General features: G+C 35.7%; 1 protein-coding gene across 2 annotated transcripts in view; it reads right to left on the bottom strand.

Annotated features, from left to right (window-relative positions):
• The window catches only part of SLC4A10 (solute carrier family 4 member 10), a 188,251-nt gene extending 164,464 nt beyond the window's left edge, over positions 1 to 23,787 (bottom strand). Inside the window, exon 1 of one of the 2 annotated variants that reach the window (XM_042997242.1) lies at positions 23,709 to 23,787. The gene's annotated coding sequence lies outside the window, so the exon portion shown is untranslated. The remainder of the gene's footprint in view (positions 1 to 23,708) is intronic. The other variant, XM_042997241.1, reaches the window with a different exon arrangement.
• Between the last annotated feature and the right edge of the window lie 2,091 nt (positions 23,788 to 25,878).

Below are 25,878 nucleotides of genomic sequence, written 5' to 3'. Positions count from 1 at the left end.
GTTTACTGTTGCCTTCTTAAGAGCAATTTCAGTGAATGAGGAAATGAGTAAACTTGAGGAAGTTTAGGGCTTTACAGACAGTGGTAGTTGAAGTAAACCTTAAGATTGCAAAGGTTTCTAATAATTACTGATTAAGATAACCATTCCCTGATGGATAAAGATAAAGGATACCATGGACCCAAGGGGCAAGTCTAGAGGCCTGGCTGGGTCTAGTGAATATTGTCTTTGTCTGTGAAATGTAGATTTGATGGGTATTTGCCCAAAGTAACATCCTAAAAAGTTGCCAAGTCAAGACTTAAAAAAACATCTGAAACCATATCCAAGCATAATCAGATAAGAGGATGCCAAGACACACAGCTGAACTGATGTCTTGAGAACATTAAATGCAAGGAAGACCAAGCTGAAGGAGTTTCCTGAGACACAATCTTGCAAGGCTGGTGAAAATATCAAAACTCACTTGGGTAAACAACTATGACTGACTCGCTGGATCACATGGTAAGCTTATGCTTACCTATATAAGAAAGTGCCAGACTGTCTTCCAAAGTGGCCGCATCATTTATATTCCAACCAGCAATGAATGAAAGTTCCTGTTGCTCCACATTCTTGCCGACATTTGATATTGTCAGTATTTTGGATTTTAGCTATTCTAATGGGTGTGTAGCGATATCTCATTATTTTAATTTACAATTCCCTAATGACAAATGATACTGAGCATATTTTCATATGGTTATTTACTGTCTGTATTTCTTCTTTGGTGAGGTGTCTGCTCAGATCTTTTCTTATTTTATACTTGGATTTTTGTTTTCTTATTGTTGGGTTTTAAGAGTTCTTTATATATTTTGGATATAAGTCCTTTTCAAAAAAAGTTTATTTATTTATTTTGAGAGAAACAGAGACAGTGCAAGCAGGGGGTAGGCAGAGGGGGGAGGGGAGAGAGAATCCCAAGCAGATGCCACACTGAGAGTGCAGAGCCCAATGCAGTGCTCAGACTCATGAAAGTATGAGATCAGGACCTGAGCTGAAACAAAGAGTTGGACACTTAACCAGCTGAGCCCCCCAGGTGCCCCTTGATATAAGTCCTTCATCAGATATGCATTTTTCAAGAATTTTCTCTTTAGCTTGCCTTTTCATTCTTCTAAGTGTCTTTCATAGAGCATATGTTTTAATTTTAAAGAAGTCCAGCTTATCAATTTTTCCGTAATAGATTGTGTTTTGGTGTTTTATCTAAAAAGTCATCACCAGGGGCACCTGGGGGCTCAGTTGGTTGGGCGTCTGACTTTGACTCAGGTCATGACCTCACAGTTTGTGAGTTCAAGCTCCACATCAGGCTTGTTGCTGTCAGCCTGTCAGTGCAGAGCCCACTTCATAGCCCCTGTCCCCCTCACTCTCTGCCCTTCCCTCCATCTCTCTCTCAAAAAATAAATAAGAAACATTTTTAAAAATTAAATATTAAAATAAAAAGTCATCACCAGGCTCAAGGTCACCTAGATTTTCTCCTGTTATCTTCTGCACTCTGCACAAGTTCCTGTTTTACTTTTAGGTCTATGATCCACTTTGAGCTATTTTTTGTGAATAGGTGTAAGGTCTAGACTCTAATCTAAATACTGAATTCACTCATTAGGTATTTGCTCCAATGAGTTGAAAGCTAATGTCCACATAAAAACATGCACACAAATGTTTATAGCAGCTTTGCTCATAATTGTCAAAAAAACAGGAAACTAAGATATCCTTTAAATGAATAAACAGTGGTACAGACATTAAATGGAGTATTATTAAACAATCAAAAGAAATGAACTATCAACCATGAAAATATAGCTTTTTCCTTAAGGTGTCTCGAATGAAGAAACCCTAAATTCATATTGCTAATTGAGGAAGCCAGTGAAAAAGCTATGTACTGTAGGATTCCAACTATATGAAATTCTGGAAAGAGTGAAACTATAGAGACAGTAAAACTATCAAAGATTTTCAGGGGTTCAGGGAGAGGCGGTAAGAGTGTTTAAGTAAAGCACAGGGCATTTTTAGAGAAGTGATATTGTCCTGTATGATACTGTAATAGTGGATATGTAATCTTATAGATTTGTCAAAACTCATAGAAATGTAAAAAACAGAGTGAACCCTAATATACACTATGTAATTCAGTTAAATTCCACTAATGTAAAATATTAGTAATAAGAGGAAATTGTGTGCAGGGAGGAGAGGGGCATCTGTACTTCCTGTGCAATCTCTACAGACCTAAAACTGCCCTAAAAAATAAAGTCTTTTAATTAAAAAAAAAGTCAAAACTCATAGCTCATGGTAGATTACATGTAAGGGTGGAGAGGACTAATACTGTGTTCTCATGGTCACATATTTTATGAACATTTATTAGTGTAAGATTCCTTCATGATGGAATCTGGAATCTTGAGTGTCTGAAAATTTTGAGAAACTAAGAGGAAATAGAAGTGGGGTGGGTTAAATGGGTGATGGGCATTAAGGAGGGCACTTGCTGGGATGAGCATTGGGTGTCATATGTAAGAGATGAATCACTGGGTTCTACTCCTGAAGCCAAGACTATGCTGTATGTTAACTTGAGAATAAAAAAATACATAAATATAAATACATACAAACATAGGAAATAGAGGTGGAGATATACTTGGGTTGGCTTTAATGGAACATATTTATGTGATTTGCCATCACGTCCATATATGAATAAGTCATTGCTAGCTATCCTGGAGTTGGAATAGCTTCCAGGAATACTCCTCATACCCACTGTGCCAAACTCATCTGAAGTTGTGACGCAAAGGCTCAGGGCTGCAGTAGTATCATAATGTGCAGGGACATCACAATGTGCCTCGCATTGGGAGCATGTGGGTAGCGGAGATGAAGCAAAGTATAGAGCCAGAGTTAGTCTCTGGAAAACTCCTCTAAATCTTACAGGTTATATATGCAAGGAACTTGATAAGTTTTCTTAAATTTTAAGACAACCCTGAAAATTTTTATGAAATTATAAATAAGTTGTAAAGATGAAAGAAACTTTTCTAGACTACTATAAATGTTAATTAATAATAAAGAGTGAGTTAATTTTCCATATCCTCAACAGAAAATGATACTTAAAAATCCTTGACACTAGAGACCAAAAATTGGTGGGAAAAAGTATTACAGAGGTATGTCAGTTCCTTTTAAAAAGTATCCTATTTCTCCAAATGTTACAATTTTGTGCTATTATTCAGTTTCCCAATAAGTATTTGTTGAGATTTTTTCATTCTAAATAGATATCCACCTCTGATTTATATTCAAATTTTGATTTTTTTTCCCTAGAGAACCTTCAAAAATGCATAAGTTTCAGCCCCCACAAAACCTAGATCTGCCCACCTGTATGTGGGTAGCCTCCAATTCTGTGTCTCCATCTCAAACCTCTCTCAAACCCAGGTGACAGTCTCACCTGACACCTCCACTACACGTCTAAAGTACGTCTTAAAATCAAGATGTACAGGACTAAACTCCTAGTCTTCTCCATCCCAACTCCCTCCTAAAAAAACGCTCCCCCACAATCCTGTCCATCTCAGTCGATGACAAAATTTTCTGGCTGCTCAGAACAAATACCTTGCAGTCACTGTAGACTCCTCTCTTTCTCTTAAGCGCACAACCAATCGAAGAAGAAACGTGTTGGAACACCTTGCAAAACATATCCAGAATCTGCCCACTTATTATTTCACTTCACTACTCTAGTCAGGGCAACATCATACCCAACCTGGATGACTGCGACAGTCTCCCAGCCGGCCTTCGTAAGTCCACCTTTAGCCCCACTGTCTATGCCAAACACAGTAGCAAGCGTAGTCCTCTTAAAATGCAAGTTAGATCCCATCATTCTTCATTTTATCCTTCCAATGTTACCCTATTTTACTCAGAGAAGAGGCCACGATTATTCTAGGCCTTTCCAAGGCTCTTTGTGATCTGCACACCCTATGCCTTTTAGCTCTCTGATCCTCTCTGCTACTGACCTCCTCCTCACTTACTCCTCACTCACTGATCTCCACTTCGCTTAAGCCACACTGGCCTCCTTGCTGTTCTCACTGCCACCCGGGGGACTTGCCTCTGTCTTTTTTTACTGCCTGAAATATTCTGCCTACTTGGAAAATTCCTCACCTCTTTCAAGTCTTTGCTCATATTTCACCTTCTCAGCAAAGCCTGCACTAACCATCTACTTAATATTACACCCTACTCTTTCTGACTCTTTATGCTCCTCATTCTCCTCTATTTTTATTTTTTCTATAGCACTTACATACCATGTAATTGATTTATTATGTTTAGTGCTTCCTTTCTAGTTTCCCTCAAAAGTTTTTCAACTTAAGAAGAGCAGGGATTTTTTCTTTGTTCGCTGATGTGTCCCAAGTATCTGCAGCACTACTTGATATTTCTTGGTGCTCAATACATTTTTATTGAGTATATAAATCTTTTGTATAAATTGAGATGATGGGGCGCCTGGGTGGCTCAGTTGGTGGGGTGGCCGACTACAGCTCAGGTCAGGATCTCACGGTCTGTGAGTTCGAGCCCCGCATCGGGCTCTGTGCTGACAGCTCAGAGCCTGGAGCCTGCTTTGGATTCTGTGTCTCCCTCTCTCTCTGCCCCTTCCCTGCTTGCGCTCTGTCTCTATCTCAAAAATAATAAACATTTAAAAAAATCTTTTAATAAAAAAATAGAGATGATAACTTTAAGTAAAATATATAGGTAATAGACACAATAATGCATTGGCTACTAAACACATTAAGAAATGTAAGAATGGGGGAAAAAAAGGTATGACCACAAATTTCAAAGCAACAGTGAAAGAAAGGTCACAATTTATGCTTATGGAACTAAGGAGAAAGTATTTCATGTTTCTGCATGACTAGAGACTTCTAAAGCAGAGAAAACTGGAATCTGAGTTAAAGGACAAGCTTTGGGGGTTAAAGGTGGACTAAAAGAGACCTTCAAAGACAGGTAGACATTTATTTCTCAGATTTATGTCTTTACATTTCAAAAGATAATAAATCCCCATAGCTACCAGTTTATATCCAAAGGGTTTAAACTAAGGGATCTTCCTCTTCTCTTCCTTGAGATTTGATTACATAAAGGAGATAAGATTTCCCTCCCTCTCTCAGGAGGGGAAAAGGGAGCTGTAGAAAAATTCCCATATAAACTTAATTCATAATCTTAGGGCTCCCCTCCTGTGCCTCTAACCGTATAGTTCTCATCATATCACCTTAAAGGGAAAGAATGGGGCATGGAGAACCAACGTGGTTATTGCTACAATAGTAAGAATCTGCCTCATCCAGACCACCTCATGTTTGCTTTTAGAACAAAATAAAGAAATGTAGATATTAAAAACATCAACAGATTTAAGAGAATTTCTACAAAGATTGCATGAGAATAGAATAGATATAAAATATTAGACATGAGGCCTATGATATAGCAGACACACTTGTTACCTCCCTTTCCCTTCATCCTGCTCACCCTCAGTGGCTGAAAGGAATGAGAAAGCAGAATGAAGTTTTCCTGTCCTATTTCATCGTCTTTCTGTTTCCCTCTATATTGCCAAATTTTCTAACCCCAACTATAATAACCCTGGTTTCAGCAACTAGAGAATCATATTAGATCCTGTGGAAAACAGTATGTAAATAAAATTTCCAGGTTAATATTACCATAAATTTTTCCTAAAACATCATATTCAAAATTGAATTTTCCAACCTAGCAGAGATCACTTCAAAGAAGAAAAAGCATTCAAGATAATGAAAAATGTCATGGCTCAAATATACCTTGAATATTATTAAACCTAATCTATTTTTTAAGATTATATAGAGAACAATTTTATTTTATGATATATAAAGTCCAAAAATTTAGTTAAAAGAGGGAATCTTCTCAAATGAGCATTTTTTTAAGTTAATCAAAATAGTCAATAATTACTTTTATGCCATGTTAGAAACCCCCAAATTAATAAAAATCTGGAATCACTTAGATACAAATGTATTTCCAAAATATTAGTAAGAATGGAACAGTGCTATTAAAAGCAAAGATTTTTTTCAAGATAAGCACAGAACACTAGAATTTACTCAAAATTGACTCTATGTCACTTGACAGAAAATACAGTTTCCCCATTAGAAAAGCAAAGTTACATTAAAGGTAACAAACACTGCTTTCTGAGTAAAATTTTGCTAACAAATCCTGGAATTTTGACACTTAAATTGTGTGGATACAGTCTCATGGAGCAGATACAGAACTACTGTAAAAATTTTCATTATGTAAGAGGGACCAGTACTGAAACACCACTTGATGTGACTGTGGTCAAAGCATTCTGAATGTTTACCAAATGCAGTGAGATTAGAGGTGTATTTGGGGATGGAGAGAAATCCTACTATAATTAATAATAATACTAAGACACTATTCTTTATTTCGCTGGGAGGAAAGAAGTCAAGCTACCTACTCTTGAAGAGAACTGTGTTTTTTCTGTGACATGAATATAACACAGCTGGTGCATAGTTACTGAGTTGCTACAGCCATTCAGACGTATCATAGGAAAAGGTCAAGTACATTAAGCTGAATAAGCATGTGATCTTTAATTCCTTGGAGACTCTAACAGAGTCAGAAAACACAACAAGCCATCATTTATCATAATATATCAAAGAATTCTAAATCCAACAGAAATTCTCTGCTGAGGGACAGCAACAGAGAGAAAGAAAAGAGACCAAGAGGGTGTGAGTGAGTGTGTGTATATAGACGCTCCCGCACTGTTGTTTCTTGGACTGTTTCACTGAGAAAAAAAAAAAAGTATCAAACCAGTCTGGTCACAGTCACCCAATCTCAGGGCTAGATTTGTAATGATTACAAAGCAAAGTGTCACATGACTATGATTATTCTATCAAAAAAATAGAAATCTTGTAAGTGCTAATGTTACTCATCAAAAGAGCCATAGTCTGGGATTTACTAGTTTTGAAGGTACTGTGGTATATTTAAAAAAAAAAAAAAAAACAACAACTACTTCTTTTTACAAGTTTATGACACTGTTTGAGAAAAACATAGCAACTAAATTACTTTGTATCTTGAGAATCAAGCAGTGTTATTTTTTCATCTTGGAACCTAAAAACCCTCAACATGTAAGTGTCAGCATTTGTCAAATAAATGAATGAAGCCTAATAATATCATATTTTCTAAGAGAAAAAAAAAGCCAGGGGAATTCCCAATTCTGGTAGGTTGTAAAACAGCTTGATATCGGATGTTTCCAGAGCTCTACGAGAGGCTAGAATTCAAATCAGGCAAGAAACGGGATAATAAGGAATGTTTATAGCATATGATCTCTGTACTTAAAAGATAACCATCCATTTTGTGAGGACTCAAGTCCAACAAAGAAAACAGCAGCCAATATACAAATTAGAATACAAATAAAAAGCAGTAAACAATTACAATCTGCATTAAAGCTAATGCTCTTGTGTGGTATCAGCCATTAAATGCTGTAGGAATTCGTATTAGAGCGAAATCAAGAATAACTTGAACAATCGAGGAAAGTTTCACGGAGAAGGTAGAACTTAACTTGAGTCGTAAACAATAAGTAGGTTTTGCATTAGCAGAGGAATGGGATAATGTGTGCAAAAACCAAGGACCATTTTGAGGGGGATAGTGTGAGATGCATGCTAGAGCAGGGGCAAAATAAGGAAAGATATAATATGTACCTTTATAATCACAGAAGCTCGCAATTTCACCACTGTTTTAAAACATTTATGTTTGTTGTTTTATGTTGCAAGGAAGAGGGAGAAAATAAATCAACATCTGTTCTGGGATACTTTAAAAAATGAACGCAAAAGAGAAGGTGGTACCCTCCACCTCCCCAACACATTTTAATTAATTTATGATTTTTCAACAGCTCTGCCACTTTGCTTTAGGGAAATAGCTTAGGAAATGAGCAAAAAATGTAAAACTGTAAACTATTCCAGATTTAGTTTTGTATTGTGTTAATCCAAAAGACATGTGCACATGTAGAAAGTGGCTCATTCTGGGAATTACGGTAATTACGGACACAGAGAGAGACTCGTTTGGGAAAATGGAAGAGTCATTGAGAAGATAAAGGTTTCCATGAAGAAAGTGGGTGGGTTTCAACTATAGAACCAAAAGAATAAAACAAAACATTGGAAAGTAAAGATGAAAAAACACGGCCTTTCTGTATAGTTATATACAAATAAGAGATAATGTGGTAGATTTTTTCTAATGGCCCAAAATATTTTATCAGTTTCTCCCAGCTGTGGTGAAATCTATTCCTCCAACCCTTGACTCTTGGCTTGGCCAGATGACTTGTGTGGACCTCCGGGACATCAGCAAGTGCGCCACAAAGGCTTGGAGAGGACTTGTGTGCCGGTTTCCTGCTGTTGCTTCCAGGAGCTCTTACGGTACCGTGTGACCAGATCTATCACATCTGTCTAACATATAACTGCCAGGCCAGCATACGCTCTCTTAGCACCTTATACTTCCTTATAAAACTTTTCAAAGTTTCAAGTAAGTAACTAAGTGTATAATCAGATAAATAAGGGTGCATTACTTCACTTCGGATTGTTTTCTTCCTCAAGAAAGGTGTACAATAAGTTTCTGTGGTGTTAAATAACTTATAGGACATTTCTAACCCCTTCATTTATATTGAGTCAGCATTCCTTTTCAGATTTAAAATTTCTTTTCAGTCAGAAAACTTAAAAACCTCCAGGTATTTAAATATTAAGCAAAGTTAACAAGGAATTTATATTTTAAAGCATAATCTAAAAGTTCACTCTCAAGATCACAGAATTTACAACCAGAAAATTCTTCAGAGACCGTCTGATTAAATACCTCTCATTTCAACATGTGAAATAAATAGGAGTTAACATTTCTAATACTAAACTAAATAAATAGAAGTTAACTCAACATTTCTTTTTTTTCTTTTTTTTTTTTAATATGAAATTTATTGTCAAATTGGTTTCCATACAACACTCAGGGCTCATCCCAACAGGTGCCCTCCTCACTAGACTCAACATTTCTAAAACTAAGCATATTGCTAAGTAACCATAGCCAATAGGGCAATTTTAACAACTTAATATGGTTTTTTTTTTCTTATATGAAACTCTACTATTTCCATGTTAAAATGATAGTATATTTTGTCATCTATATAACAATCTTCCAAATATCTTAATTTAGCAGTCATGTTTTTTTAAGTATTCCCTTAGCATTTTCCTCAACTAATATTTGTATGAGATGACCTCTCCTGAGGTCATATCCACCTTCTCTAATGTGTCTACCCTAGTTAGATATAATCAGTATATGAAGATCCACAGGACACATCTGGAGCATTTTGGTTATGCCCATATAGACACCTACAGCACCTATTGGTGGAAATAATATTCCAGGAAGTGAAACATCCAGGGAAAATATGAAGAGTAAGAAGGAAAAAAGAATCAATGTGGAGAGAAATAAACATTTCAAAGATAGATGAGAATTGTAATTGTCAAAGTTTTGAAGAAATAGATGGAACCTCTCACATGTTAATGGGAGTGTATTTCAGTATAATCATTCTGGAAGCCAATATAAAAACATGTATAGGGGCACCTGGGTGACTTGGTTAAGTGTCTGACTTCAGCTCAGGTCATTATCTCACAGTTCATGAATTTGAGCCCCACGGCTCTGTGCTGACAGCTCAGAGCTTGGAGCCTGCTTCAGATTCTGTATCTCTCTCTCTGCCCCTCCCCTGCTCACCCTCTGTCTCTCCCTGTCTTTCAGAAATAAACATTAAAAAAAAAATTTTTTTTAACCTGTATCAAAATTTTCATTTAATAACCTTTTGAGGTAGTGAATCTGTTTCTGAGATTATGTAGGGAGGGTCAAATGCACAGAGATACATATACAATAATGTGCAAAGCTGCTTTGTTTAAAAGACAAAAATGAGAAATAATCAAAATTTCCATTGACAAGGGATTAGTAAAATAAAGCATGGTATAACCATGCAATAAAATTCCAATTAGAAATTTAAAAGAATAGTATCTATACTAACATGGAAAGATTCTGGTGTTTGGGGTTTTTTTTTTAATTTTTTTAATGTTTATTTATTTTTGAGAGAGACACATACAGAGTGCAAGCAAGGAAGGGGCAGAGAAAGAGGGAGACACAGAATCCGAAGCAGGCTCCAGGTTCTGAGCTGTCAGCACAGAGCCCAATGCGGGGCTCAAACTCACAAACCACGAGATCATGACCAAGCAGAAGTCAGATGTTTAGCCGACTGAGCCACCCAGGCACCCTGATGTTTTTTAATGAAAAGAGAGTAATTTAAAAGTTAAAAGGGTACCATAAATCCACTTAAATATAGTTTAGTTATAATCATGTATATGTTTATGACACATAATTAATGTTTTGTTCATAATATTAATTCCATTATTAATCTTCTCAGAATATTAATATATTACTTTTAGGAGGTGCATTTTCAGGATTGTTGTTTTGCTTGTCTTCTTTATACTTATTATATTTCTTGGATTTTTCTAATGGGATACATATTATTTTAATAATTTTTAAAACACTAAAACTAATGTTATTTTGAAAAAAATACAGAAATGTCAGGCAGAAGAAGAGAGGTTAAAAGGTAAAATAGAAAAATACCAAGGAAGACAGGATCTGAGAAAAGTATCAGCCAAGGAAAGAGAGATAAAGGAAGAGAGGTCTAAAAGCTAAGGCACTGTCAAAGTTCTAAAAGCAACAGAGAATTCAAAAAGGATGAGGACAGAGAGCCACTGTAGTTGGCAATTAAGAGCACTTTTTAATAGTCAAATAGGATACACACTAAGAAATAAGCTATTCACATAAACAGTCCATGTCTCAACTTACTAACCTGACTTTTGTTTTTGCGATCACTGTTAACAACTGCATTGGTGTTGCTGACACTGTAATTTTGTATTAATAGCTGTGATGTCATAAAATGCTTTGGCACTGTGTCATCTAATTAAATCATGGCAATTATCATTACAAGGAAAAAACTGAGTTATGCAAAGGATAACATAGGCATATTTTAAACAATTTAGCTAGAAATCAGATATCCCTTTGTTAATAAGACTTTAATACTTTTATTACAAATGCTCCCAAGCTAATTTAGAAGCAGTTTTGAAAGTGGTCAAAAGGAATATTCATAATCTTCCTGTCTCGGAGACAAAAGCTTAATTTACCATCAGAAAATTAAAATTTTACTTTCTTCTAATCACAAATTCAATTATTTTGTTTCCTTTATTGGCATCCCACCTGAACCTCATTAAGGGGTAGAAATGATAGAGAAAGGAAGCAAAGAGAATCCAATTTTTTTCATTGTGCTTTTCAGCAGTTCTGTCTAAAGGCAGTAGGGACGAGTAGGCTGCCAGGAAAGCAGGAAGATAGAATGGGGAGTAAAAAGGTTCCTTGGAGAAAATGTAAGACAGCATTCAGAAAAATAATCTCAGAATACTGGTATGCAAAGTGAAATTAATTCTATTGAGGTTCCAGTGCTACCAGTACTGCTAAATTATAGGTGTGCATTATCCAAAAAATCAAAATGACCTCTTTCAATTATTATATCAATTTATATTTTAATGTAAACATTTATGTGCAAAGTGGCCAGTGACATTTTATTCCAAAGGGATGTAGGACTGAAGTGCCCTATCGTCAGCACCAGTATCTAAACCTCCTTAGAGAATGCAGGGTATGAAATAGAAAATGGCCCAGTGCTTCTATGCCATTAGCACTTAATTAAATATTGGTGAATGATGACAACTTCCCTAGAAAGGTCCTACCTGACTGGTAGCCTAGCCCCGCGTGTACTACTGTGAGACCGACCCTCTAGAAAGGCAACAACCTGAGGAGGCTACGCTCACACATAACAGAGGAGCTTTGAAGTAGGATCACACCAGGGGGAAAGATTAGCAGCTGACATAGAGATTTAGAATTTAATCAAGAAGTAGACTAAATTGATCTACTTCACAATGTCACCTTCATGGTCCTACTCCCTCATTATTAAACTGTGTCACTAAATAATGAATACCCTTAAGTCTCAGATGCCTGGAAAATGCAAAACTAAAGGGTAATATTAATATAAACCTATATGGTATATATTAAGAAGCTTTGGTCATTTGTGGTCTGTCTTCAAAGTTTTCAATATTTAAGGATTCAAATATTTAAGGATTAAAGGGATACTTTCTATGCTGTAAAATTCCTTCTTTTAATATTTATAGGATTATATTTAATGTAATGAAAAGGAATTTCTTTTCATCTATATCTCTGAAATAGTGATTGAAAATGTTACACACACACACACACACACACACACACACACACACAGAGTCCTATTCAATTCACAAATGATATATTTAAGTCACATTAGAAAGCAGATACCCTCCTCCATCCAAAAACAAAAAAAAAGAAAGAAAGCAAATACCCTAAATGCTATACCATACCTTTGATGGGTAGAAATATTATTAAACACAGTTTGACTTATAAAGAATAATGAAAAGTGATTAACAGTAAGGGCTTTATCCTAAGACCGGCTACCTAAAAACTATCATCCTAAGCAAGGGATACAAAATGTATATCCAGGACCCTGAAATTATGAAACCATAAATTTGCAGGATTTCATAATTACATATACACACTAGAATATATGTTACTGTCCTCAAGCAAATACATGTCTATAACTATTTACAAATGGCCTAATAAACCATAACCAAAGTTATAAAAATACTTTAAGATCTTTCAAATTTTCTTGGAATTACAATATACCATAAAAACAGATTATAAATAACTATCAAGTTGTTGCTCACTTCAAATAGGTAAAGCATCATGAATAAATTATATATATATCAAAATATATTGATGTGTGTCACATACACAAATTATGTGAAATGACTAAAATGAAGAAATACGGAACATGATGTATAGCTCACATGATAATTTTAGAAATAAAAGTATTTAAAACAATACTCTCTCATTTGTTTCTTATTCTTAGGATACCCATGGTAAAATACAAGAGTTCATTATGAAATGTGCTCAGGTGGCAAAGATTGCTCAAGAAGGAAATGAAATTTAATATTGACTATTCTTCAGTATTAGTCTATGTGCCTAACTCCCATTCTCAAATATTCAAAGTATTTGGCAGGAAAAATGTACAATTTCATATGGGTCCTATGTAATTAACTAATTTCACTACTCATTACCAATGGACCAACTACCACTTAGAACTGCCCCATTAATTGACATTGAGCCAATATCAACAATACTAAATGCACAAAAGCTAATCAACCAATAATGGCAGGGAAAAATGAACCTTTTTCAAAGAAAAGACATGTGGAATAAGGAAACAATAAGATTATTCATTTTGTGGTGCAGCAGAGGCAAGAATTTAAAATAGGAGAACATGAGGTTATGATCTCACCGGTTTTCAGTTAGAGAGAGGTTCTCTTATTTATGGAAATGAATCTCTCTAATGGGAATTTATTAACTATAAAACTCAAATTTTTGCAAAATTATTCAGAAAACTATTGAGATATGAGTATTAATTATTGAATCCTTTATTTTTTTATAACAGGACATGAAAATCTTAACTTTTTTTAAATAGTCATGATCAAATGAGTAAGCATGCCCAAGTCTTCCAATCACCTTGCCCCATTCAGTCCTCTACAACACAAGACTCAGTATTATCTTTAATTCTGCAATACAGTTGTGAAAAGCCCAGACCCTTGTGATTTTTGAATCCCTGCTCTACCACTTGCTAGTCCCTTGGCCTGGCCTATTAGTCTTCTGTGCTTTAGTTTCTTTAACTGTAAAATGGAGATTACAATAGTACTCTCCTCATTTAGTAATTTCAAGAATTAAGTCATTGTCTACTACCTCATGCAAATATTGAAACTTCATCTACAGTCATTCTTTGCCCCATGCAGAAATTCCAATGCTTTAGCCATACCATATTAACGATTCCAGAATATAACAAATGCTTCCTTCTTTGCCTTCAGAACACCCTTCCTCCTTCAAAGCCCACCTCTGTCTTTGTGAAGCCAAATTTGGTTTCTCCCAACAGAATCCACTTTTTCCTTCTCTTGGAGATAAAAGTTTAGAAATAAAATGCATAGGCCTAATTTTGGCTCTTTCTTGCCTTCCTTTTTTTTTCCAATTATTTTTTACGTTGATTGCAAAATACTGTGTCATAAATACAAGATCTGCACTCATTATCTTTAGTTTTGTGGTGGAAACCACTTTTGACATTATGATGATTATCGTCAGAAAACCATTTCAGTTACCCATAAGAGCTCAGGAATGGGGTGGAAGGAAGAAAGTGCGAGGGTACTACCATTGATAGAACTATATTGTATGATCGTTTTGTGCTAGGTGCACTTTGGGTGCACCATCTAGTAAGTGATCCCCAAAGGAAATAAACTGGTAAACCATTTTTCTCCTCAAGTGGGATGACCAAAAGAATATCAATATAGGGGTATACTTTTCTTTATTAAATCCTTGACTTAAAAGTATTTTACTGTCTGCTAAAAGCAATAAAAGATAAAGAAAATGTCTCTTTTATTTAATGTGTAGGCCAAGATTTAAAGGTAAGTTTAATTTTTCCATTACAGTTCTACATTTATGAATTCCTGAAAATCAGATTGAAATATAACTAGATTGATTTATCTCAGTGCAGTGCAACATAATCAGAAACTTCTGTATTTACATGCAAAATAATTTCATGGGTAATTATTTGATGAACATTAATTATGCACCTAATTACATTATATAAATTCACTCTTATGTGATTAGGGATATGTTATTGAATGACATATAAATGAGATTCAATGCAACACATTTTAATACCTACCTAATTCAAGAAAAAGTGCTAGATAACACAGAAGAATGTAAATATGTGTAAGATGATGATTTGTCCCTAAACAAGCTTATAATCAAAAACAAAAGAGAAGAAATAATGTATATAACATTAATATAAAAAAGATGTAAACTCAGAAAGAGACATGTGAAGGAAGAAAATAATTATTCTTTTCAGAGGAGTCAGGTAACACTAATGGATGGGAAGAGTGGGCATTCTATTTCTGTGTGCAGGGAAATCACTAGCAAATGGCGGAGATGGGAAGGAACCAATTTGGGCCAAACTAAAAGGCTTTAAACAGAAGTCTTGAATAATATTCCTGGGGGTTACTGTGTCTTCTATGTTCTCAGACTGTAAAAAATAGAAACATTTGCTAAAAATATGGAAAACAATAGTCTCTCACTAAATAGGTTCTTTACATATCAGTGATTTGGGGAAATATTTAACCTGTGAGGAGAGATGTGAGCTATAATGTTAGGCAACAAAGAAACATGAAAGGTAAAAGTGCAAGCATTCTACACCATATACAGACTTAACTCAAAATGGACCAGAGATCTAAATGTATGACCCAAAACTATAAATTAGAAGGAAATATAGGGAAAAGTTTTATGACATTGGATTTGGCAAGGATTTCCCAGATATGATACCAAAAGCATAGGCAACTAAAGAATAAGTAGACAAATTTGACTACATAAAAACTAAAATTTTCTCTGTATCAAAGGACACAATCAACAGAGTCAAAAGGCAACCAATGAAATGGGAGAAAATATTTCCAAATCATATATCTGATAGGAGGTTAATATCTAGAATATATAAAGAATTCATATAACTCAACAACAAAACATCTAATTAAACAAGGAGCTAAGGACTTGAACAATCATTTTTCTAAAGATGATGAACAAGTAGCCAACAAGCATATGAGAAGATGCTCAATATCACGAATTATTAGGAAAATGCAAGTCAAAAACCACAGTGAGATATCACCTCACACCCATTAGGATGGCTTTTATCAAAAACAAATAACCAAAGAGAAAATCACAAGTAGTGACAGGGCACCTGTGTGGATCTGACTTCAGCTCAGGTGATGATTTCGCAGTCTGTGATTTAAAGCCCCGTGTTGGGCTCTGTGCTGACAGCTCAGAGCATGGAGCCTGCTTTGGATTCTGTGTCTCCATCTCTCTCTGCCCGTCCCTGCTGACTCACTCTCTCTCTCTCTCTCTCTCTCTCTCTCTCTCTCTCGTCTCTGTCTCTCTCTCTCTGCCCCTCCCCTGCTTGTGCTCTCTGTCACTCTCAAAAATAAATAAACATTAAAAAAAACCCTACATCTGAGAAAATCACAAGCATTGGCAAGGATGTGGAGAAATTGGAACCTTTGTGCACTCTTGATGGGAATGTAAAATTATGAATTGCTATGGAAAACAATGTGGCAGTTCTTCTAAAAACTAAAAACTGGAATTACTGTATGACCCAGCAATCCCACTTATGGCTATATATTCATAAGTATTGAAGGTAGATTTCAAAGAAATATTTGCATTCCCATGCTCATAACAGTGCCCTTCACCATAGCCATGAGATGAAAGCAATCATGTTGATCAACAGATGAATGGATAAACAAAATGTAGTATATACATACAATGGAGTATTATTTAGCCTTAAAAAGGAAAGGAAGTCTAACACATGCTACAACATGGCTAAACCTTGAGGACATTATGCTATGAAATAAACTAGTCACAAAGCCAAATACTGCATGACTTCACTTATATAAGGGATCTAGAGTATCCAAATTCACAGAAATAGAAGATAGAATGGTGCTTGCTCCAGGATAGGGTAGGGAGCAAATGTGGAGTTGCTTCATGTGTATAGAGTTTCCACTTTCCAAGATGAAAAAGTTTTGAAGATTGGTTACACAACAATGTGAATATACTTAACACTACTGAACTGTATACTTAGAAATGGTTAAGATGGTAAATTCCATATCATGATTTCTTTAGCACAAAAGAAGCATTTTAAAAAATTTTGGCAAAAAACAACCCAGTTGCCCTGATTGGAAATCAATCTGTTCAATCAAAATTAATAAAATAATAGCATGTCATCTTTACTAAATTTTCTTATCTTTATTATCATCTAGTTATTACTAGGACATATGACAGTTGCCATTAATTTATTCTTATGCCTGCAGAAGATATAACATGGTCATATCTGAAAAAAATTATTAAATTCTTTAAAAAGTACAGGCATCAATTGTGAAAAAGTGGGACCAGGGTAGACAATGAAGAGAGAATCTAAGTGAGTAAGGGTAACTGAAGGGGCACTTGGTTATTTTTATTGGGCCTGTGGAAACTGACCAGACCTATCTATCCATCCATCATAGAGTTTCAGACTCAGTACAGTGTTGGCACTCTCATACTGTCCTTTTAACAGATTCACAAGTAAACAGGATCTGAAACCCATCTGGGTTTTTTTTTATGTTTATTTATTTATTTTGAGAGAGAGACAGAGAGACAGAGACAGAGATGGGGAAGGGCACAGAGAGAGAGAGAGAGAGAGAGAGAGAGAGAGAGAGAGAGAGAATCCCAAGCAGGCTCCACACTATCAAAGCAAAGCCCAATGTGGCACTTGAACTCATGAACCCATGAGATCAAGACCTGATCGGAAACCCAGAGTCATATGCTTGAACGACTGAGCCACCCAGGCACTCCTGGAACCCATCATCTATCTTATCAAGGCCTCCAACATACTTGCCACTTCATGTTCATGTGTTCAGTATAGTGAAACAAGTTAAATGTTTTGCAGAAAATCCACTCAGTTCAAGTCTTTTTGGACTCTCTTATGACAATTAGTAGGAGATTTAACACAGCCCTGGAGCAAGACCATAAATGTATATTGTTATACTTTCCAAGGGTATGTTTACTTCTGGCAATCCTTCTTGATAGTAATAGATACAAATGAACTTTCCCCATCAATAGTTGCATACCACATGCCTGAGGTCATGTCAACCTGCTCTAAGAAGATTCCATTTCTGACAAAGCAGTGGCAATTGATGCCACCATTTGGCTGAGTCTGTAATCATCCACAACTGTCCTCTATGATTTGACAATTTCTGCAAAGATGGCACTAATCTCTGCCATTTCCATCTAGTATCGCATGCAATACTGATTTTCATTTACTCTCATGGCCAAGACAAGTAGTTTGAGAGCCTTCTCACCCACTACAACTGTTCTTAGCCCCACAAAGACACCAATGTGAAGGTCCTGCTAATTACCAAGTATATATATCTCTTGGTACTGTTCAGGGAGCAGGAAAATGATGAATGAGTGAGTCAGGTTCCTCAGCAACAGACTCTGAGACAGAGATTTGTGTTCAGGGAGGTTATTGAGGAAAACTGTCAGAAATAACACCCTTGCAGAAATATGGGCAGCAGCATTTGGTAGAGGGAGAAGTTTAATTATGGTACAGTTGCAGTAAAGACCTTCATTGATTCCAGAAGGGGCTTTGAAGCTGAGACCACCCTTCAGAGTTGAAAGAAATTGAAGCAAAGGGGCTAGGCCTTTATACTCCACTGATGGTTCATTGAATGCAAAATGCCATAGGGGAGATGGCTGCCTCAGCAAGAAACAGTTACTTTCAGGGGAAGGTAATTTCTGGGGAAGAATTCAGCTGTGGGACAATAGCAGGCAACACCCACAGCAACCAGAGAAATAAGCACCTCAATCCTTAAGAGGGGATGTTAGTGTTCGTGGTAATACCCACTACTAAGGTTATCAGATCTGGCAAGTAAAAAGCAATAAATAAACATATTGCATGGCATATCTATACTAAAAAGTTACTCATTACCCATCTAAAATTCAAATATAACTGAGCACTGTATATTTTATCTGTCCATCACACATGTATTAAAGGGAAAGTAGAAGAAGGAATTTCAAGGATATTAATGTATTTCTCCTTTTGTAACCTGATACTTTGTACAGTACTAATCTCACATGGATGTGGGAGACCAAAAATAAAAACTGGTAAACCCCAACAATTTTTGCTCTACCTACAATCCTGATTTGGTCTAATTACAGGGAATCAGTTGCTGCTCACTACATTTTGCTACTGGAATCAGAAATAAGCTTAGCAAGAACACTAGCAGTTTTCAGGAGGGTGGATTGTGAGAAAGAGAGCACCCAGTATACAGAGAGGGAAAGAAAAAGAGCAGTGGCAGTGGGAGTGAAAAAGAAGAAATGAGAAGAGACACCCCGAAGATAGATTCAAAGAATTTACTAACTGTCTGATGTAGAAAAACAGGATGTGAACAGAATCTAATAAAATTGTATGCTCTTGATTTTAGGTAATAGGAAACGAGAGGAAAAATGGTACAAGATACACATAAAACAAAAACATATTTGAAGGGAGAAATTATACATTTGACATAACATTCATCAAAATGTATAATATACGTGAATACATTAGCTAATATACTATACCAAGCTGCTAATATGGTCAAGTGATCATTTCCATTAAACATATTTCACCTGAGACTTTATAGATATTTTTAACCACCTGGCATTTCTACAAGCTGTGCACAGGATGTTACATTATACTGGTAATTCTATTAGCTATTAATAACTCTTACATACATATAAATCCTATAAACACTAATTTTCAAATTTAAAATCTTAATTGAATGAAGAGTTTATAAATTGTGTGTTTTTCTTCAATTGTAATTCCAAACTCGATTTTATTTAAAATAAATATCTATTTATGTTTTATCTACATTACTAAAGAAGTTCTTTTTTTAATGTTTATTTATTTTTGAGAGAAACAGAGACAGAGACAGAGAGCACGAGAGGGGAAGGGGCAGAGAGAAAGAGAGACACAGAATCTGAAATGGACTCCAAGCTCTGATCATCATCACAGACTCCGAAGCGGGGCTCGAACAGCTGTGAGATCATGACCTGAGCCAAAGTTGGACGCTTAATCGACTGAGCCACCCAGGTGCCCCACTAAAGAAGCTCTTAAAATGTGGAGCTCTGGCCGTTTTCTTTAATTACACCAAAGGAGAAACTACTACCCACATTACCTGCAGCAATGCTATCTTTATAACTGGCACTCTCCCCTTACCCATTTTATATTATGCTGCCAGTCGATTTTTCCTGAACCATGACATCCAACACACTACACCTGCATTATTTTCTAATTCAGAATAATCAGTCTGGGAACCATTGATAGATCTATTGATTCTTTGTGTGCATCACAGCAGAATCCTGTATAGCACCCTCAGATGCTAGGATGTCTATCTACTTAGTATGGTCTGGGAGCAGAACAAATATTTAGAAAGTCAAAATAAGTAAGTTTTTTCTATTTTATTTCAAGATTCTAAAATGTAATGTTACATTTACACTCTGTGATGTTAATTTTGATCACCAGTGACTTAGCCACAGTTATTCTCTTCTGGGATTAAAATGGCCACTATAGATATCAGTAAAGAGAAGAAAATCTGACTTACCCAGTTGTGTTCACCAATCAGAAATCTGTTAATCACACTGTCCTGAATACCATGCCAAGTAAGAGAATATGTATATAATACACATTGATAAAATAATTAAAATAAACTTATTAAATTCTGTTTTTGTAGTATGTATTTTCCATCCAAAGGGAACATTCAGTATGTCACTGCAATTTTTTTAATTGTTTTTTTTTAATGTTTATTCATTTGTGAGAGAGAGAGAGAGAGCACAAGCGGGGGAGGACAGAGACAGAGGCCCATGAGACACAGAATCCGAAGCAGGCCCCAGACTCTGAGCTGTCAGCACAGAGCCCGGCGTGGGGCTTGAACTCACAAGCCATGAGATCATGACATGAGCCAAAGTTGAAAGCTCAACCGACTAAGCCACCCAAGGCGCCCCAGTATGTCACTGCAATTTTTATAAATTATTAAACTGTTAACTTTCAATTATCTGTGTGCAGATTATCACAAACATTAAACCCAAGATGGTTTTTTCCTGCAATGAGTATACTTTTAGGCCAACTTCCTGCTTTACTGAGTTTTCTTAAATGTGCTTAGTGAATACAAGTGTGGTTTAATTCATGACAGGACATTAGTAGCTGGTAAATATTCTACTGGGGGAAAAAATGTAATATAATGGCATTTCAAATCCAAGGAGAAATTATCTTTATATTCTCCTTTATCAATTTAGATTTTTCAAGTTTTTGCTCCCTTTAATTTGTGTAATGAAAATAGATTGCATAGCAAATCACTACACCCACTCAGGAAGTATAACCTTCCCAGACCTGCATATTTTCTGTGCACCACACAAAATGTCAGGCACTGAGTAGGTATACTTGCTGAAAGTTTACTCTAAATATTATGTCAATTCTCCTGTTATTCAATTGTTGGAGCTAAATATAAGATCTAAGAACTATGAATTCCATTGTAATTTAGTTACCTGACAATTCCTAGGAGGAAGATCCCTTACTTCTCAGCTGTGGTGGATTATTAAGAATTATCTCTGATTATTTTTACTTAAGATTACTTTTTTAACCAAAAGATGAAAAATATCATATACCTGTGTCTCACTAATAATAATTTCTGGTTAAAAATGAAAATGAAGTAATAAGGAGTGTACATTAAATTGTGGTGTAAAATCAAAACCACAATGAGATACCACCTGACACCTGTCAGAATGGCTAACATTAACAACTCAGGCAACAACAGATGTTGGCGAGGATGCGGAGAAAGAGGATCTCTTTTGCACTGTTGGTGGCAATGCAAGCTGGTGCAGCCACTCCGGAAAACAGTATGGAGATTCCTTAAAAAAACTAAAATTAGAACTACCCTATGACCCAGCAATTGCACTACTAGGCATTAATCCACAGGATATAGGTGTGCTGTTTCAAAGGGATGTATGCACCCCCATGTTTATAGCAGCACTATCAACAATAGCCAAAGTATGGAAAAAGCCCAAATGTCCATCGGTGGATGAATGGATAAAGAAAATGTGGTGTATATATATACAATGGAGTATTGGCAATCAAAGAGAATGAAATCTTGCCATTTGCAACTATGTGGCTGGAACTGGAGGGTATTATGCTAAGTGAAATTAGGCAGAGAAAGACAACAATCATATGACTTCACTCATATGAGGACTTTAAGAGACAAAACAGATGAACATAGGGAAGGGAAACAAAAATAATATATAAACAGGGAGGGGGACAAAACAGAAGAGACTCATAAATATGGAGAACAAACTGAGGGTTACAGGAGGGGTTGTGGGAGGGGGGGATGGGCTAAATGGGTAAGGGGCACTAAGGAATCTACTCCTGAAATCACTGTTGCACTATATGCTAACTGATTTGGATGTAAATTAAAAACAAATAAACAAAAATCCTTTGAAAAAAAATTGTGGTGTAGTAATAACTATCAAGACTTAATGTAAATCTTATGCCAGGCACTATTCTAAGTATTTTTCCCTTAATTCTCATAAGAACTTTATGAAATATATTCTAATGTTACCCTTACTTTATTTTTTAAATTTTATATTTTTTAAATTTGAGTATAGTTGACACCATGTTACATGAGTTTCAGTAGTGTATAACATAGTGATTGGACAAATTTATACATTATGCTATGTTCACACGTATACCTACCATCTGTCACCATACAACACTGTGACGATATCATTGACTATATTCCCTATTCTATTCTGCACCTTTTATTCCTGTGACTTATTCCATAATTGGAAGCATAGGTCTACCACCCCCTTTACCCATTTTGCCCATCCCTCCACCCATCTCTGCAGACATCGGTTTGTTCTCTGTACTTACAGTTCTGATTCCGTTTTTTGTTTGCTTGTTTATTCATTTATTTTTTTAGATCCCACATATAATAATTCTTTATTGGTCTGACTGAATTAATTTAGCATAATACCCTCTAGGCCCATCCATGTCATGACAAACGGCACGATCCCATTCTTTTTTATCACTGAGTAATATTCGTATGTACGTGTGTATGTGTACGTGTGTGACCTCTTCCTTATCCATTTGTGTATTATAGATAGTAAGGTTGCTTCCATATCTTGGCCGTTATCCCTATCTTCTGTTTAAACGTTTATTTATTTATTTTGAGAGAGAGAGTGAGCAGGGGAGGGGCAGAGAGAGAGAGGGAGAGCAAGAGAATCACAAGCAGGCTCCACACTGCCAGCACAGAGTGCAATCATTGTTATCCTAATCTTAACAGTTGAGAAAACTGAGGTGCAGAGAAGTTAACCGGCTGAAGTTTTCATAGCAAATAAGGGGCAGAACTCGTATTTAATCCAGTGCTGTTTGGTTTCAGATTTCATTCACTGAACTGTCAGACCATACTACCTCCCTGCTGACTTATTTGATCTTCTTCCTATTGATGCCTCCACCTCTCACATATATCTGAGTGAAACTAGAATGTCAGTTGTCTTTAACTTTCTTTCAGTGAAAGAAAGTTACTTACTCTGACAACATAGGCTGGACTAGCTGCCCTTCCTGTCCTATTGTCCCCTCTCATGTAACACCTAATGTGCCGGACTGTCATAACTTTTTTTTTCTTCATTCCCCAATTGATAGTAATTCCTGAAGCAATAATTACGGAAAGACTGGCATACAACACAGTGTCTGGAATATGTATAGTAGAGATTCATTACATGTCTGTTGGATGAATGGATACTTCTCATTGTTTTTAGGTCTGCCTGGTGGCATTTCAGGCTGCGTTAAAGAAATCATATCCACAACCCACCACCGCCACCATGACTCTGATATCTACTTTTACAATTCTCCAAATTGTGACAAACTTCATATTTCTCTTTTAAATACTTTAAGAAAGCATAACAAAAACTATCCCAAGGGGGAAGGGCCTTACCTTCTAAATCTTCTTTCTCAAAGTGTGTTTTGAGAATAGAACGAGTTCCACCTCTATCCACAACTGCCTCTTCATCATTTCTCTGTAGAATGGAAGAAAGAAGATTAAATGACATTTCATTTGTCTTTATCCACAGGGATACTTTCCAAGACCCACTGTAGATGCCTGAAATCACACTAATACCAAACCCTATATAAACTATGTTTTTTGCTATGCATACATACCTATGATAAAGTGTAATTTATAAGTAAGGCACAGTAAGAGATTAAGGCACAGATAAGAATGAAATAGAGCAATTATAACAATAGCCTATAATAAAAGTTATGTGAACATGGTCTCTCTCTCTCAGAATATCTTATTGCACTATACTTACCCTTTTTGTGATGACATGATATGATAAAATGCCTATGTGATGGGATGAAGCAAGGTGAATCATGTATGTAGGCACTATGACATAGCATTAGCCTACTATTGACCTTTTGATGGTATCTCAGAAGGCAGATCATCTGCTTCCTGGCCATAGTAGACCTCAGGTCAATCACAGATAAAAGTGGACTAGTGCACATATATTCCCATAATTCCCTTAATTTCAGAAAATAAACTATAATTTAAATCCAATATTTTAGGGGTTTAAGTCAATCACTCAAATGTAAACAACTTTCTATTTGATTATCGAGTGTTAGTTTAAAAAGGAGATTAAAATTAAGTTAACCACATATTCAGAGAAGAATGTCATTTGACTTTCCATGAAATCGAAGGTAGTCAAACATTCCAGTTGCCATCATTTATTAGTGAAATGAAAAACAGAAAACAAACAGTTATCCTGTCAATTTTGTAACATGCATTTTTTTAAATCTCTGATAAAGAATTCTTGTTAACAAGATGACATTTGGACTATGCAAGGAAAATATGGAAATCATTAGTATTAACGCCACTAATGCTATGGCAAGGTGAAATAATTTCACTGCCATTTAAAATGGGGTTGGGGGAGGGATGGGTTGGTGATGGGTATTGAGGAGGGCACCTTTTGGGATGAGCACTGGGTGTTGTATGGAAACCAATTTGACAATAAATTTCATATATTGAAAAAAAAATAATAAAATAAAATAAAATGGGGTTGGGGGATCTAATGTCTTGAAAGCAATTACCAGCAATTATTAGGTAAACTACAACTCTAATTAGTTTGCTTCAGTCTAATGCATTTTATTCCAACTAAACTTTTAATTATAATCCTCTACATTACACTTTCTCTACACAGTCTCTCTCTATAGAGAGAGAGATAAGGTTTTTTGTATTTTGTTTTAGGTTTTTGGGTTTTTTTTTTTGTTTTGGGGGAGTTTCTTTTACTTATTTAGAATGGCTGGATGGAGGTTCTCTCTTCTGAGCAGTGTACATACGCTGAAAACAATATACTCACTGATTTGGTATTCAATGAAATAATGGGGGGGAGGGGAAAGTATAATCCATTAAACCATGCAGGAATGAACAAAATACAAAATAGTGAATGAAGTGAAAGATTATTTCCACATTTTATTTGATTGTGAATATCTGTATAAAAATTGCTTTAAAAGTGAACATTGAACACAAAGGAAAAGAGGTAGGAAGGGAAAGGAAAGAAAACAAAAAGGTAGGCTAAAGATGAATAAATCTTCCAACATGTATTTCTAAGCCTGTTCTAGTATATGACTATTAGAAAAAATTAAAGATTTCTGTTTCTTCTTCGAAAGCTTTAAATTCCCATACATAACCTTGATAAAGATTTGGCCTCCATGTTTTAGAAATCAGTATTGTAAACTGTAGGATTACAGACTAAGGACCTATTCAACGTAGAAAGATCAGCTCTCCTATGCTTCACACGCATCAAGACACACAGTAGAAAAACATGGTTAATAGCCTGTAGTCCTGTGTCTTTCAGACAACATGGGCTGAGACAGGTCAGGGCAGTGCCTGAAATCAGAGTGAAAGAAACCTATACTACAAATGAGGGAAAACACGAAAATTAAGATATGATTCAGAGCCTACTGTTACTGTATTTGGCAAAGTTTTAAAAATCTGTTGGTTTGAGCAAAACAGCAATAGATAAACTAAAGACTTATATATTTATATAATTTTCCTGAACTAGACAAATGCAAATTGCAGCCTCTCTAGAATCTGTTCCTGATATGTTTAC

This window comes from Panthera tigris, chromosome C1 (genome assembly GCF_018350195.1).
Source record: "Panthera tigris isolate Pti1 chromosome C1, P.tigris_Pti1_mat1.1, whole genome shotgun sequence".
Lineage (NCBI taxonomy): Eukaryota > Metazoa > Chordata > Mammalia > Carnivora > Felidae > Panthera > Panthera tigris.
Note: the sequence above shows the minus strand (reverse complement) of the source record. Positions and strands in the feature narration are given on the sequence as shown.